This window comes from Pongo abelii, chromosome 22 (genome assembly GCF_028885655.2).
Source record: "Pongo abelii isolate AG06213 chromosome 22, NHGRI_mPonAbe1-v2.0_pri, whole genome shotgun sequence".
NCBI classification, from domain to species: domain Eukaryota; kingdom Metazoa; phylum Chordata; class Mammalia; order Primates; family Hominidae; genus Pongo; species Pongo abelii.
In genome coordinates, this window is record NC_072007.2 from 47,720,685 (window position 1) to 47,734,017 (window position 13,333).

At 38.9% G+C, this 13,333-nt stretch overlaps 1 protein-coding gene across 15 annotated transcripts in view; it reads left to right on the plus strand.

Annotated features, from left to right (window-relative positions):
• DYRK1A (dual specificity tyrosine phosphorylation regulated kinase 1A) overlaps positions 1-13,333 on the plus strand; it is a 148,853-nt gene that overhangs the window by 33,147 nt on the left and 102,373 nt on the right. Inside the window, exon 1 of one of the 15 annotated variants that reach the window (XM_024239413.3) lies at positions 11,299-11,399. The exons of the other annotated variants lie outside the window; for them this stretch is intronic. The gene's annotated coding sequence lies outside the window, so the exon portion shown is untranslated. Of the gene's footprint in view, positions 1-11,298; positions 11,400-13,333 lie in introns of those variants that run through there. 15 annotated transcript variants of the gene reach the window in all.

Sequence of the window (13,333 nt, forward strand, 5' to 3'; positions counted from 1 at the left end):
GGGTATTCAAATAAGTGGATTTTCCTTTTTTATAAGACCCGTAAGACTCTTCCTCCTTTTTCAGTGTATTTGGTTTGCCTTGATTTTGACAAGAGTGTGATTGCTGCTACCCCATTATGAAATTGGGGATAGAGATCTGTGGGTTCATTGTCAAGCTGGAGGATGCAGGCAGGGAAAGAGTGCGGGAACCGTTCCTGCAGAGTTTGTGGTAGGGGATCTTTACAGGAAATGTAAAGGTTAATTTATTTGGCAAAGATTGTACCAGATCTTAGGGGTAAAGTAGTGAAAAAAAGACAAATACAGTTTGGACTTTCATGTCGTTGACAGTCTTGGTGTGGCATTTTAACATTTACTGTTTTTAATAGAATATGTGACAACTTTCTAGACAGGTACTACTGTTTAGGATTGGGTAGCTCAGTGTTGGGTTTCACTGAGCATGAGAGGCGTGGAGATTTTACATTACATGTCTTTCAGTGCTTCTGTCTTTCTAAAACTTGAAGGTACTCACGAGAAAGCAGTGAGACTGTACATCTTTCCAAATGAGATGTTGATGTAGATTAAGCACAGTTTTTCATCCCAGAATGCAAATTAAGAATACAAACACAGGTTGGAGCATTTTTCATAGGTGACATTTGTAGAATGTATATATTTTAAGAACATTTGGAAAACTTTTTTTTAACCTCCTTGTATTAGTTCCCTGTGGCTCCTGTAACAAATCACAAATTTAGTGACTTAGAACAACAGAAGTTTATTCTCTTACAGTTCTGGAGGCTAGAAGTCCAAAATCAGAATCATTGAGCCTAAATCAAGGTGTTGGCAGGGCCAGGGCTGTGCTTCTTTAGGTGGCTGTAGGAGAGAGCCACTTGCTAGTGGCTGCCAGTACTTCTTGACTTGTGGATGCCAGCATTACTTGACTTGTGGCCACATCACCTCAATCTCTCCTGCGATGGTTGTGTTGTCTTCTTTCTGTGTCAGATTGCCCCTCTCCCTCTCTCTTTCAACATGTGTGATGGCATTTAGGGCCCACCTTGATGATGAAGGATAATCCCCTCATCTCAAGATTCTCAACTTAATCACACCTGTAAAAACCTGGTTTTCCCCCAAATCATATAACATTTATAGGTTTCACAGTGTAGGATGTAGATATCTTTTGGTGGGCCATTTTCCAGCTTATCATACTCCTAAAAATTATTTGGAAAAGTAGGAAGGTTGCTTTTGAAGTAGCAACTTGTGTATATATCATAAGTATACTTCCAGCTATCATAAGAATTAGTCATAGTTTTATAACTTTTTAGTGTTAACTTGATGATCCAAATTTGAGATCCAACCTGGGAGACGGCTCCCAAAATTTTATCACCTAATTTGTTTCTTATAACAATGGTTTTGAGCTACTTTTCTCTAAATAATGGAAGTTATTGTTCTTTTAGGGTCAGTGTAAGCTGACAGTGGTAATTTTTATCAAGTATTAAAAATGAGTCTGAGTTTAGGGAAATGATATGAATGATTGGAATTTATTTTAGCATCTAGGAATTTTATTGACTGAGAAGGTGCAGATTGCAGAAAAGTAGCCAAAAATATACTATGATTGTACCCTTTCTAAAGTTGCTTGGTTGAATCAAGGTTGAAAATAGGGGCCAGGTGCAGTGGCTCACACCTGTAATCCCAGCACTTTGGGAGGCTGAGGTGGGCGGATCACTTGAGGTCAGGAGTTCAAGACCAACCTGGCCAACATGATGAGGCCCTGTCTCTACTAAAAATACAAAAATTATCCAGGTGTGGTGGTGCACGCTTGTAGTCCCAGCTACTTGGGAGGCTGAGGCGGGAGAATTGCTTGAACCCGAGAGGTGGAGGTTGCAGTGAGCTGAGATCGTGCCACTGCACTCCAGCTTGGGCGACAGAACAAGATTCTGTCTCAAAAAAAAAAGGAAAGAAAATAGGTTATAATTGGACTATATTTTTCTTATTGTGCTATATTAGGTAGTTAATTTTGGACTGGTCTAATATAGCTCATTGTGAATAAAATATAAGCACACTTAGGTGCCAGTGGAAGGTTTTCATGGTCATGAGCCAATCATGAACATAAACATGTGTGTATTAATTTTAATATTTGGTTTTTTTTCTTGAACCTGCCTGTTTTTTGTTACGTTTTATAAAATACTTTTTATTTCTTTACACCTTAAGATACATATTTTGAAGTTTTTCAGATAGTCTTGTTATTTCTAGTTCTTTTTTTTTTTTTTTTGGGAGACAGTTTTGCTCTTGTTGCCCAGGCTGGAGTGCAGTAGTACCATCTCGGCTCACTGCAACCTGCGCCTCCTGGGTTCAAGCAATTCTCCTTTCTCACCCTCCCGTGTAGCTGGAATTACAGGCGTGCCCCACCACACCCGGCTAATTTTTGTATTATTAGTAGAGACAGGGTTTCACCATGTTGGCCAGGCTGGTCTCGAACTCCTGACCTCAGGTGATCCACCCACCTCAGCCTCCCAGAGCACTGGGATTACAGATGTGAGTCACCGCGCCCGGCCAATTCTAGTTCTTTTGGTGTGAAATTTGGTTTCTCTTTTGTAGTGAAAGGTTCTTTGTATCTTTCATAATTACTGTGTATAAGCTCTTCTTCACATGAACTTTGGAAGGTGTTCTACATTTTGAGGGATATACACATTACATATTTTCAAATATTTAGAGTCAGTATTGTTCCAACTCCTACTTCACACTGACAGTTTCCACTTCCCACTTCCCATTCCCCAGTTGCCAAATGTAATAGCCATAAAGAGCATCAGATTGATTTATCTGCCATCCCTTTGTGCAATTGCTGCCATGTTTTTACTCCTACTTATACATTATATACAATTTTATTGTTTTTGCTTTAAGCTGTATTTTAAACAACTAAAATTTATTTTTGTTTAAAACTCTCAGTTTTTAAATATAAGTATCCAAAGGAAAAATACTTAAGAAAACTTTGTTTCAATTTCATATCAGTTTTCTGTCTTAACACTCTTCAGCATTTCTTGTGCAGGTCTGCTGGCAAGGACTTCTCTCACTTTTTTTTTCCTTCTTAAACATTTTAATCTCTAAATGTCTGTATTCAGTCTTGAGTTTGAAGGTTTTTTCACTGAATGTAGAATTCTAGATTGATACTTTTTGTCTTTTAGCACTTAAATGGTGTTCCCTTGTCTTCTGGCTTCTGTTGTTTGTGATGAGATGTAAGTGGTAACTACTATCTTTATTCCCTCGATATACCAGTCTTTTCTTCTGGCTGCTTTCAAGATTTTCTGTTTCTCTGGTTTAAGCTGTTTTACTCTGCTGTGCCTGGGTATGGTTATCATTTGAAAGATTTTAAGCTATGGTTTCTTCAGATACTTCTCCCTTTTTTTTTCTGTGACTTTATTTACTTGCATTGTACAACTTGATATTGTTCCACGGGTCACTAAGGGTCTGTTCAGTTTTCTTTAGTCTTTTTTCTCTCTCTTCTTTAGACAATTTTCTTTCCCTTTCTCTTTCCCTTTCCTTTTGTTTTTTTGAGACAGAGTCTTACTCTGTTGCCCAGGCTGGAGTGCAATGGTGCCATCTCGGCTCACTGTAACCTCCCCGCCTCCCAGGTTCAAGCGATTCTCATGCCTTAGCCTCCCAAGTAGCTGGGATTTACAGGTATGCACCACCATGCCTGGCTAATTTTTGTATTTTTAGTAGAGATGGGTTTTCACCATGTTGGCCAGGATAGTCTCGAACTCTTGACCTCAGGTGATTCCCCCCCCCCACCCCCCCAGCCTCCCGAAGTGCTGGGATTACAGGCGTGAGCCACTGTCCCTAGCCTAGATTAGATAGTTTCTATTGATCTGTCTTCCAAGTTTGCTGATTTTTTTTTCCTACCATCTTCAATATGCTGTTTAATTTCATCTGGTAAATTTTGCCCTTTGGTTATTATGTTACTCATTTTTAGAGTTTTCTTTTTGTTCTTTTTTTAATAATTTTTATTTTTCTGCTGAGATCCCCTATCTGTTCACACATTTAAGACCATTTGTTCCTTTAAGGTTTTGAAAATAATTCTAATTCTTTGAATGTATAAAATAGCTGCTTTAAAATCTTTGCTGCTAAATTTAACGTCTGTTCTAACATGGGGTTGGTGTTTTACTGACTCCTTTTTCCCCCTTATTTGATCACATTTTTCTGTTTCTTTGCTGCCTACTAATTATTTTTGTATTAAAAGACAACAACAGAGGCAAGGTCTTGTTCTGTCACCCAGGCTGGAGTGCAGGGGTGCAGTGGTGCAGTCATAGCTCACTGGTACCTCACACTGCTGGGCTCAAGCGATCCTCCCACCTCAGCCTCTTGAATAGCTGGGACTACAGGTGTGCACCACTATGCTTGGCTAATTTAAACAAATATACATATATGTGTGTGTGTGTGTGTGTATGTGTGTGTGTGTGTGTGTGTGTGTGTGTATATATATATACACAGGCTGGTGTTGAACTCCTTGCCTCAAGCCATCCTGCCTTAGCCTCCCAAACCATGCCTGGCATGCTTCCGTCGTAACTTTTGATGAATACTGTTTTTTTTTTTTTCCTCCTAAGAAGGTTGATTTTTGTTCTAAAGTCTGGTTGGTCACCTTGAACTTGTGTAGGCTTGGTTTTATACTTTATTAAGGCAAAATTTATTTACCTTATGTAACCTCAAGGTGATTCCTTACTCTGTCTAATATGGTGGACCATGACTTTCAAACTGGGTTTTCCTGTGACTCTTGTCTGGATTTTGTTTTAGACGTTATTGGTACTGATCCTGGAGTAGGCTGTATGCTAGAGTGTGGTTCTTAGTCTTGAAGGAGGAAGGGAATGTTCAGGTGTGTATTAGGGTTCTCCGGAGACACAGAACCAATAAGAGATACACACATACACAGACGTCTATATATGTATATATCCATAAGTAAATAAACAAATATAAATTGATGTAAGGAATTGGCTCACGTGACAGTGGAGGCTGAGCAGTCATAAGATGCACATACCCAGAATAACGCTTGACCAAATGTGTGGGCACCCTGTGGCCTAGGCAGGTTGACACATAAAGTTAACTATCACAAGGTGTTAATGAGATTTCTTCTCTGTGGCTGGATAGGGACCCCAGATCCCCCAGACTTGCTCATTGTCTGTCGTTTTGGTTCTGGTCTCAGCCTCTAAGTAATCATTCTGTGGCTCAGGTGGTTTCACCCGGCCCATGTGCATTCTGGTCCTCATGGCCCTCCTGCATCCAGACTTCTGGAGGTCCCCTTCCGTGCACCTCCCTTCTCTCTGGCACACGGCTTCAGATGCGTGAACTCTAAGCTTTACCAAGCTTTACCTTCACATCTCAGCATGCCCGCCATGCTTTACTGAGCCTCCAGTTCCTTTCACCATGTTGGGAAATTGTTCCCAGACAACCAGGAGACTCATGACCCTTCAGGGATCACAGTCTTGGGCTACCATTTGTTGATTGTCAGAAAACAGTTGGCGCAAATATTTTCTTCAGTTTTGTGGTTGTTTAAAGTGGAAATAGCAGTACTAGTTATTTTCTTGTACAGAAGCAGGATATGTAAGGATTACTGTTTAATAGCCGTTAGGTGTACAGGTTCTTTGCAGGTGCTTGGAGGAATATAAGGATTAATATAGTCAGTTTCCTATTGAGCATGGCTAGGGTGGGATTGTTTAGTGGAATGTATGGATTTAGAATGGTTCAGTATAAGCAAGTATCCAGCTTCATGATTCCAGAATACAGTTTTGCTCTTATGGCATGAACATTCTCAGAAAGTACAGAATCTTAAGGATGAAAAAACAAGCTGAGTGGTGGAGACAGTTTTCTTTTAAATTTTAGCTGTTCCTCTGATTATATTTCATGGAGTAGGTAGATAGTTAAATGATTTTTTAGTGATGTCAGCCTTTGGGTGAAGATGAGGCCCACTGAGAGGACTCTAGAGCAGTTGAACCCCGCTTCCCACCTAGGGTTGGAATCATGGCCCAGGCAGATGCTGTGGGTCCCAAGCTCTGCAGGAATGACTGGGGGCTGCCACTCGTAAAGCAGCTGTCCCATTATTGGATATTTTTGTTCTTTTATCTATTTTCTGCGTAGTCTCCTGCATCCTTTTCCTAATTCCTGGCTTTAGTTCTGTTTTCTTGAACTGTAGGGAGCAAGTCAAGTCATCTCACCTCTGTGAGACTTGATTGATTATTTGCAGGCATCTGTGCGTGACTCCTTCAGTCTTTCATTGTCTTGACTGCACAGCCTTAGTACCTCCAGATCCCCAACCACCTATTACTTTCTCAGGAGTTTTGAACTTTCTCACTAACTTTTTTTATGTGGATCTAGGATTGAAAAGAATCGTGAGCTTAGGAAGCGTTACAGATACAAAGACTACAAATTCGGGTCTCACTTGTCAAATATCAGAAAGGTTATTTTCTGACAGTCCTCCTTCCCCAAATCTAAATGTTTCCCTTTTTTAGCAATCTTTCCCTCCCTCATAACTTTAGCATTGTGTATGGTGTGTGCGTAGTCATACATTAGTGTGATTTTTTTGTCTGTTTTGTACCTATACTGTGAAGTCCACGAGGTGGAGGCACAGTGACAGCAAGCCTCACTCTACATCTCCAGTGCTGGATGTCATCCAGTGTCGTGGCATCATGTGATTTTTAGGGTACTATTCGTGTGTGTTCAGTTATGTAAACTTGTTTCTCAGTTGTATCCGCGTAAATAAGTTCTCATTGTTGATGTTATTGAAGTGTATCCATTTGTATGTATGGTCATTCCTCTTTTTTTTTTTTTTTTTTTTTAAAGGATAATACGTACATTTATTTCTTAAAAATTTCAGGAGATGTCCCAGTGTTAGCCATTTCTTGTCCCTTCTGTGGCTACATCCAGTTGTAATTGTTCAGTACAACACATCAGGTATTTGAAATGCCTCAAATGTCAAGAAACACTAACTTATCTCTGGCATACCATACTTTTCAAAGCAGAAGTATTTTCTGTAATGGTTACTACAGAGTGTTTACTGGTTAATTTTTAGTTAACCAGAAGCATACATTCCATAGCTATTCCAGTTAACTGAGGTTCATATCCATAAAGACATTACCAGAGGTAGAAAAATTTCCCTTTTCTTCAGCTAGAGACCCCAGGCACCAACACACCCTCACTACCTTCTTGAAAATATAAAGTGATGGGACAGGGTGCGGTGGCTCAAGCCTGTAATCCCAGTGCTTTGGGAGGCTGAGGCAGGTGGATCACTTGAGACCAGGAGTTTGAGACCAGTGTGGTGAACACGGTGAAACCCTTCTCTACTAAAAATACAAAAACTAGCCAGGTGTGGTGGCACATGCCTATAATCTATAATCCCAGCGACTTGAGTGGCTGAGGCATGAGAATTGCTTGAACCCGGGAGGCAGATGTTATAGTGAGCTGAGATCATGCCACAGCACTCCAGCCTGGGCTACAGAGTGAGACTCTTGTCTCCAAAAAAGAAAAAAAAAATTTGTGTATATATATATATATATAAAATTATATATATATTTATATGTATATAATTACATATCTATTTATATATGTTATTATATAGATATCTTTAGTAGTGACTTTTACTAGTGAACATTTTAATATCCTAATTACCGTTATTTAGAAAAAATTCTTTTTGAGTTGATGTTTAAAATACTTTTGATTTTTTTTTTAAATCATCTTTTACAACTCCTCCCTACCGCTACTCCCCTAGCTCTCCAGGCCCATTGCCCTGACTAGTAAGGGTTTGCTGTTTTTTCTTCTGGACATTTTTCCTTTGTGTCTTCATTTATATATAAGTGCTCATATTCTTGTTATACACAGATATATTTACACACATAGGTTGGGTATCCCTAATTTGAAGTGTTTAGGAGTAGAACTGTTTCGGATTTTGAAATATTTGCATATATGTAGTGAGATATGCTGGGGATGGGACCTAAGACTAAACATGAAATTCATTTATGTTTTATATACTGTAGGCAGCCCGAAGGTAATTTTATACAATATTTTTGGTAATTTTGTGCACACAATAAAGTTTTGGCTGAGCTGTGGCTGTAACCCATCATATGAGGTCAGGTGTGGGGTTTTTCGCTGGTGGCATCATGTCTGTGCTCAATAGATTTAAAATTTTGGAGTTTTGGATTACAGATGCTCAACCTGCACTTCTGTAACAGAGTAGTTTGAATGCTTAATTAAAATGGCAGTTGAATATTATGTTACCTTTGGTTTTATGATTAAACCTTTTCAAAGTTTTTGTTACTTTCAGATACTCATAAGTAAGGCATATAACCTCTCTAGACCTCACTTTCCACATTTGGTAAAGGATTGATTTGAATGAAATGAAATTGAAAATCTCTTAGCTCTAAATATAACAAATTCTGTGTTAAATTGTGTAATTCATCTCTTATAGATATCATGAAGAATGTGTTGTTTATAATATGAAAAAGTATGAAGATAAAAATCAAATATGACTTTGGGTAGCAAGAAGAGATTTTGGGGGAAGTTGCTGAAATGTACAGTTTTTTCCCCTAAGAGCGGCGAGAGAATGGCAGCTGATCAGACTGGTGGTGGAATCTGTCTCTATTGCCCAGCTTGGCACTAGGAAGTTTGAGCTGTATCGATCCCTCAAAACTAGCTGATGACATCTGAAAGGGAGTTTTACCCCGGCTCCCTGAAGTTTCACATTACAGCTCTACATTTGTGTTAACACAATGAATGCTTAAAAAAAAAAAGTTATACAAATCAAAGCTTACATAGGCAAATCTTTGTTAGTGACTTAGTTAAAAACATTTCTTGAATAATAGTTTCTCAAGCTATTTTAACCGTTTTCCCTTTCCCAGAAGAGCAACAAGAAAATCCCACACATTTTGCTCAGTCATGGTATGTTTGTAAGCTCTCTTGTCACAAAGTGTCACTGATTCTTTAAATTTCTTTTAGTTAGCTTCTTTTGTCCAGTAGCTCACTTATTTTGTGGTTTGAAGATGACTGTACTTCTGACACTTTTCTCACATACTCCTGCTTTAATTTTTTGAAAAACTTTCAATGGCAAGAAACTTAAAACATACACAGAAGTGGAGAGAATACTATAATGAGCTCTCATGTCCCTAGCCTCTTGGCTTCAGCAGTTCTCAGTGTTTTGCGCATCAGATTTTCTAACGCTTTTAGTGTAAGTAATGCCACATTTAAAAATACTCCTTTTAGAAAAGAGGCTTAGTATTTAAAAGGAAATAAATAAACCAGAGTCATTCCCAAGATTTATCTGATTAAACTGTAGAGTTGATAATTATATAAATTTTTTTTAGCACATAGAACAATCATTTTCTATAGCAAAAGTACTAGCTTTTGTGCCCGTTGCATTGGATTGAGGTATAGAGCTAACCACAGCAAACTCATTTGTTCCACTATTAGGTTGCAAGTATCACTTAACTGTGCTTACTTATCTCATCTTCAATATTTACAAATTTTAACTCACATTTGTTTCAGTAAAGCAACCCGAAGTAGATGTTTTAGGAGATGAGTTGGTTTGATGGTTATGATTTTTCTTTTACTCCTGTGTTGACAGTCAGCTGTAGTTGAGACTATTAGCCTTCTGGAGGGTGAGGTGAACAGGGCTTTTTCCACTTCAGGGGCTAGAGGCTGACATGCATGCAGTTACCTGCAGTTCAAGGCAGAGTGGGGTTAGGGTGGTAATGGTGGCATAAATACTCCTGTGCCAGGGTCATGTCTATAGGTGTGTGGTGGGAAGCTCTGGGGGAGACAGCACTGGCATTGGGTTTGGACATGGCATTTATGGGCAGAGGTGGATAAAGAAGACCCATGGAGTAGCCTTAGCAAAAGAGTGGTATTTGGGTAGTAGGACTTTGTTCATGTGGCTGGAGTGTAGATGTGTACTAGGAGATGGAATGAAAAGGTGGAGGTAATAGTAATTTAAAATATAACAGTAAAAAGAAGCAGTCGTGTATTGATCACTTACTGTGCACTGTTTTAAATGGTTTACAGGTGCCACATCTTTGATAATACAGCCATTCTGTGGGTACAATAAGTGATGGAGCCAGGAGTTCAGCTGGGGCAGGCTGGCTCCAGAGCATCACTGGTGCCTTAGGGCCTCAAATACCAGATTAAGCAACGCTAAGCACTTTTTTGGGTCTTATTTTTGGATGGTGATAGCTAGCAGGATATTAACTGATTTTTAAAAACAAATATATTTGTCCATTGTCATGAACTTTTTAACTCTGTTGGAGTTTAAAAAATTGGAAGTACTTAGTGGTTACTCATTGTGGCCCCTAGTTACAGTTCATGAAAGGGACTTTTTAATGTTAAGATGGAAGCTGAATTTCTTGGACATTTTTTTCCTCATAAAAGATGTATATATTTATAAAAATTGCGATACATTGAGAAGTATAATAAATTAGTAATTACTCAGAATTTTATTAGCCAAAGACATTCATTATGAATAATCTTAAATGCTTTCTTTGAGTGTTTTCTGTGTATTTATTTTACTCTTCTAAAACTGTGCTTTGGGGAAAGGCTTTGAGTCCTTTCTAATATAATGGTATAACTTCCCCCCTCATGTAGTGAAGCTTTCAGAAGAATTCAAGTGATCACACAACATCATATCTGTGTTACCTGTTGTGTTGAACATTTATTATTTATAACATTTAATTTTTAATGATAAACTTTTGTATATACATTTTGTATATTCTGTTATGAAATGGATTTCTAAAATTAGAGATTGAACATGAAGCAGAATGGCCTACAAAAGGAACATGAATCTGTGCTACAGACATAAAAACTATTTTGAAGGCTATAGGAACAATGACATTTGCCAGGACTCATGCTTAAATAGACTTTGTACAGCTGTGGAGATCATAAATTGAGAAAGCATGAGATTTGAGCAAGAAAAATTTACTGAGGTTTGTTAAGATTTGAGAAGAGAGATGGAAAGTCTTGCTGTTCAGTTGGAGAAGAAGCTGAGGAATAAGTCTTTATGCATATGAAGAGTGTTTTGTAGGCTGTGTATAGGTATTTTCTGTTTCTTCAGAATGTAGCAAAAAAGTGTGAACTTAAGTTGGTATAGAGGAATTTAGGAGATAATTTATGACTAGGGATTGGAAGCTATTGAAGTAGTTTATCATGACAATTCTTTGAAATGGGTGAGTTTTCATTATATTTAGGATTTTATTCTCCTTAAGGAGAGGAGGGGTTAAGATGGTGTCTTACAGGTATTTCTAGAACTTTATTCCCAAGATTTATTTATTTATTTAGAGACACTTTCACTTTGTCACCCAGGCTGAAGTGCAGTGGCACGATCATAGGTGGTCTCTACAGCCTCAGATTCCTGGGCTTAAGCAGTCTTCCCACCTCAGCCTCCCTAGTAGCTGGGATTACAGGTAAGTGCCACCATACTCGGCTCATTTTGATGTTAATTTTTCTCACCTATTGCATGTCTCCTGGACTTACACAGAAAATAGAAGACAGTTGGCTGGGCACTGTGGCTCACGCCTGTAATCTCAGCACTCTAGGAGGTCACGGTAGGCAGATCACTTGAGGACAGGAGTTCGGGACCAACCCATCACAGTGAAACTCTGTCTCTACTAAAAATAGAAAAAATTATCTTGGCGTGGTGGCGCCCACTTGTAATCCCAGTTACTAGGGATGCCGAGGCATGAGAATTGCTTGAGCCTGGGAGGCGGAGGTTTTAGCGAGCTGAGATTGTGCCACTGCACTCCAGCCTGGGCGACAGAGTGAGATTCTGTCTTTAAAAAAAGAAAAAAGAAAAGGCCAGGCGTGGTGGCTCACACCTGTAATCCCAGCATTTTGGGAGGCTGAGGTGGGTAGATCATGAGGTCAGGAGTTCGAGACCAGCTGGCCAACATGGTGAAACCCTATCTCTACTAAAAATACAAAAAATTAGCCAGGCGTGATGGTGTGTGCATATAATCCCAGCTACTCAGGCGGCTGAGGCAGGAGAATTGCTTGAACCCGGGAGGCGGAGGTTGCAGTGAGCTGAGATCATGCCGTTGCTCTCCAGCCTGAGTGACATAGTGAGACTCTGTCTCCCCCCCAGCCCCCCCCCACCAAAAAATACAGTTATACTACATGAAGGTTTGTAGTTTTGACTGAAAAGGACAAACCAAAACAAGAAAACAAAGAAAACCCCACCTGTAATGCAGGTAGAGTAATAGCATGCTCATGTATAATTGATTTGGCAAGTCTGAATGAAGTCCCAGAAATTGTATATTCAGTTTAGTGAGGCCAATGGAATTTGAAGTACAGGTGTAGAAATGTTGACATTAACAAATGTCATCTGTATTAGGATTGTGACAGTGTGACTACTGACATGGTAGTGTGCCAGTCATTTTTATAGAATGTCTATTGGTTGAGAAAATTCCAGGGTAACAATTTTAAGGTTTAAGTTTTAATTTCATCACAAAATACACATTCATTTTAGAAAATTTAGAGAATACAGATAAGAACGACAATTCCCTGCAGTTTCTCTCTTCTGAGATAACTACTATTTACATTTTGTGCATAATCCACCAGTTTTTTTCCTGTACATAACTACTGTTCTCTTTTTGAAAAACAAATACAATCATGTTATCTGCATATTGCTTTACAACCCACTTTTTCTACATGAAGCAGTATTTTCATTGTATTCTGCTGTGCCAATCTGTTTATTGAACATGTACTGCAATACAGAAATACGAGATCTAGTGGTACTTTTCACCAAGTAGTAGATAATACCACTGGAGTGAGTATATAACATAAGTAATTAACAGAATATAGCAGGAGATAAATGCAAGTTAAGAGGAGAGGCTGGAGTGACTTTAAACTGGATGTAGGCAAATTGAGGCGATCTTGAAAATGGATAGGCAAGAAGGGGCAAATTTCAGGTAGAAATAAACACTAACGCAGAAGGGGCTTAAATGCACTTCATGGAATGTCACATTGAACTGTGAGCTCAGAGGAATAAGATAAGATCATATGTTTCTAAATTATTGAGGGGTTAAATCCAGGTTGCAAGTTCTGTGTCTCAGAAAAGTATGTGTAGCAGCTTTATGCAAAATAAATTAGGGCAGTGGATACAGCTTTTTAAGCACAGTAGTTCCCAAACTTCGCTGGGTCCAGGATTCATCTGTAACATCTTGTTAAAACAAAACACATATTCTTAGGTCCTTGTCCAGGCTTCCTGAATCAGGATTTTTGGGAGTAGAGTCTGATGTAGTTTAGGGAACCTGCCCTAGAGTTTCTTACATAGTCATCAGGCCTAGGAGATAGTTAATTCTAGGAGGCATTTGTAATACTTAAGGTGAATTAAGGACTT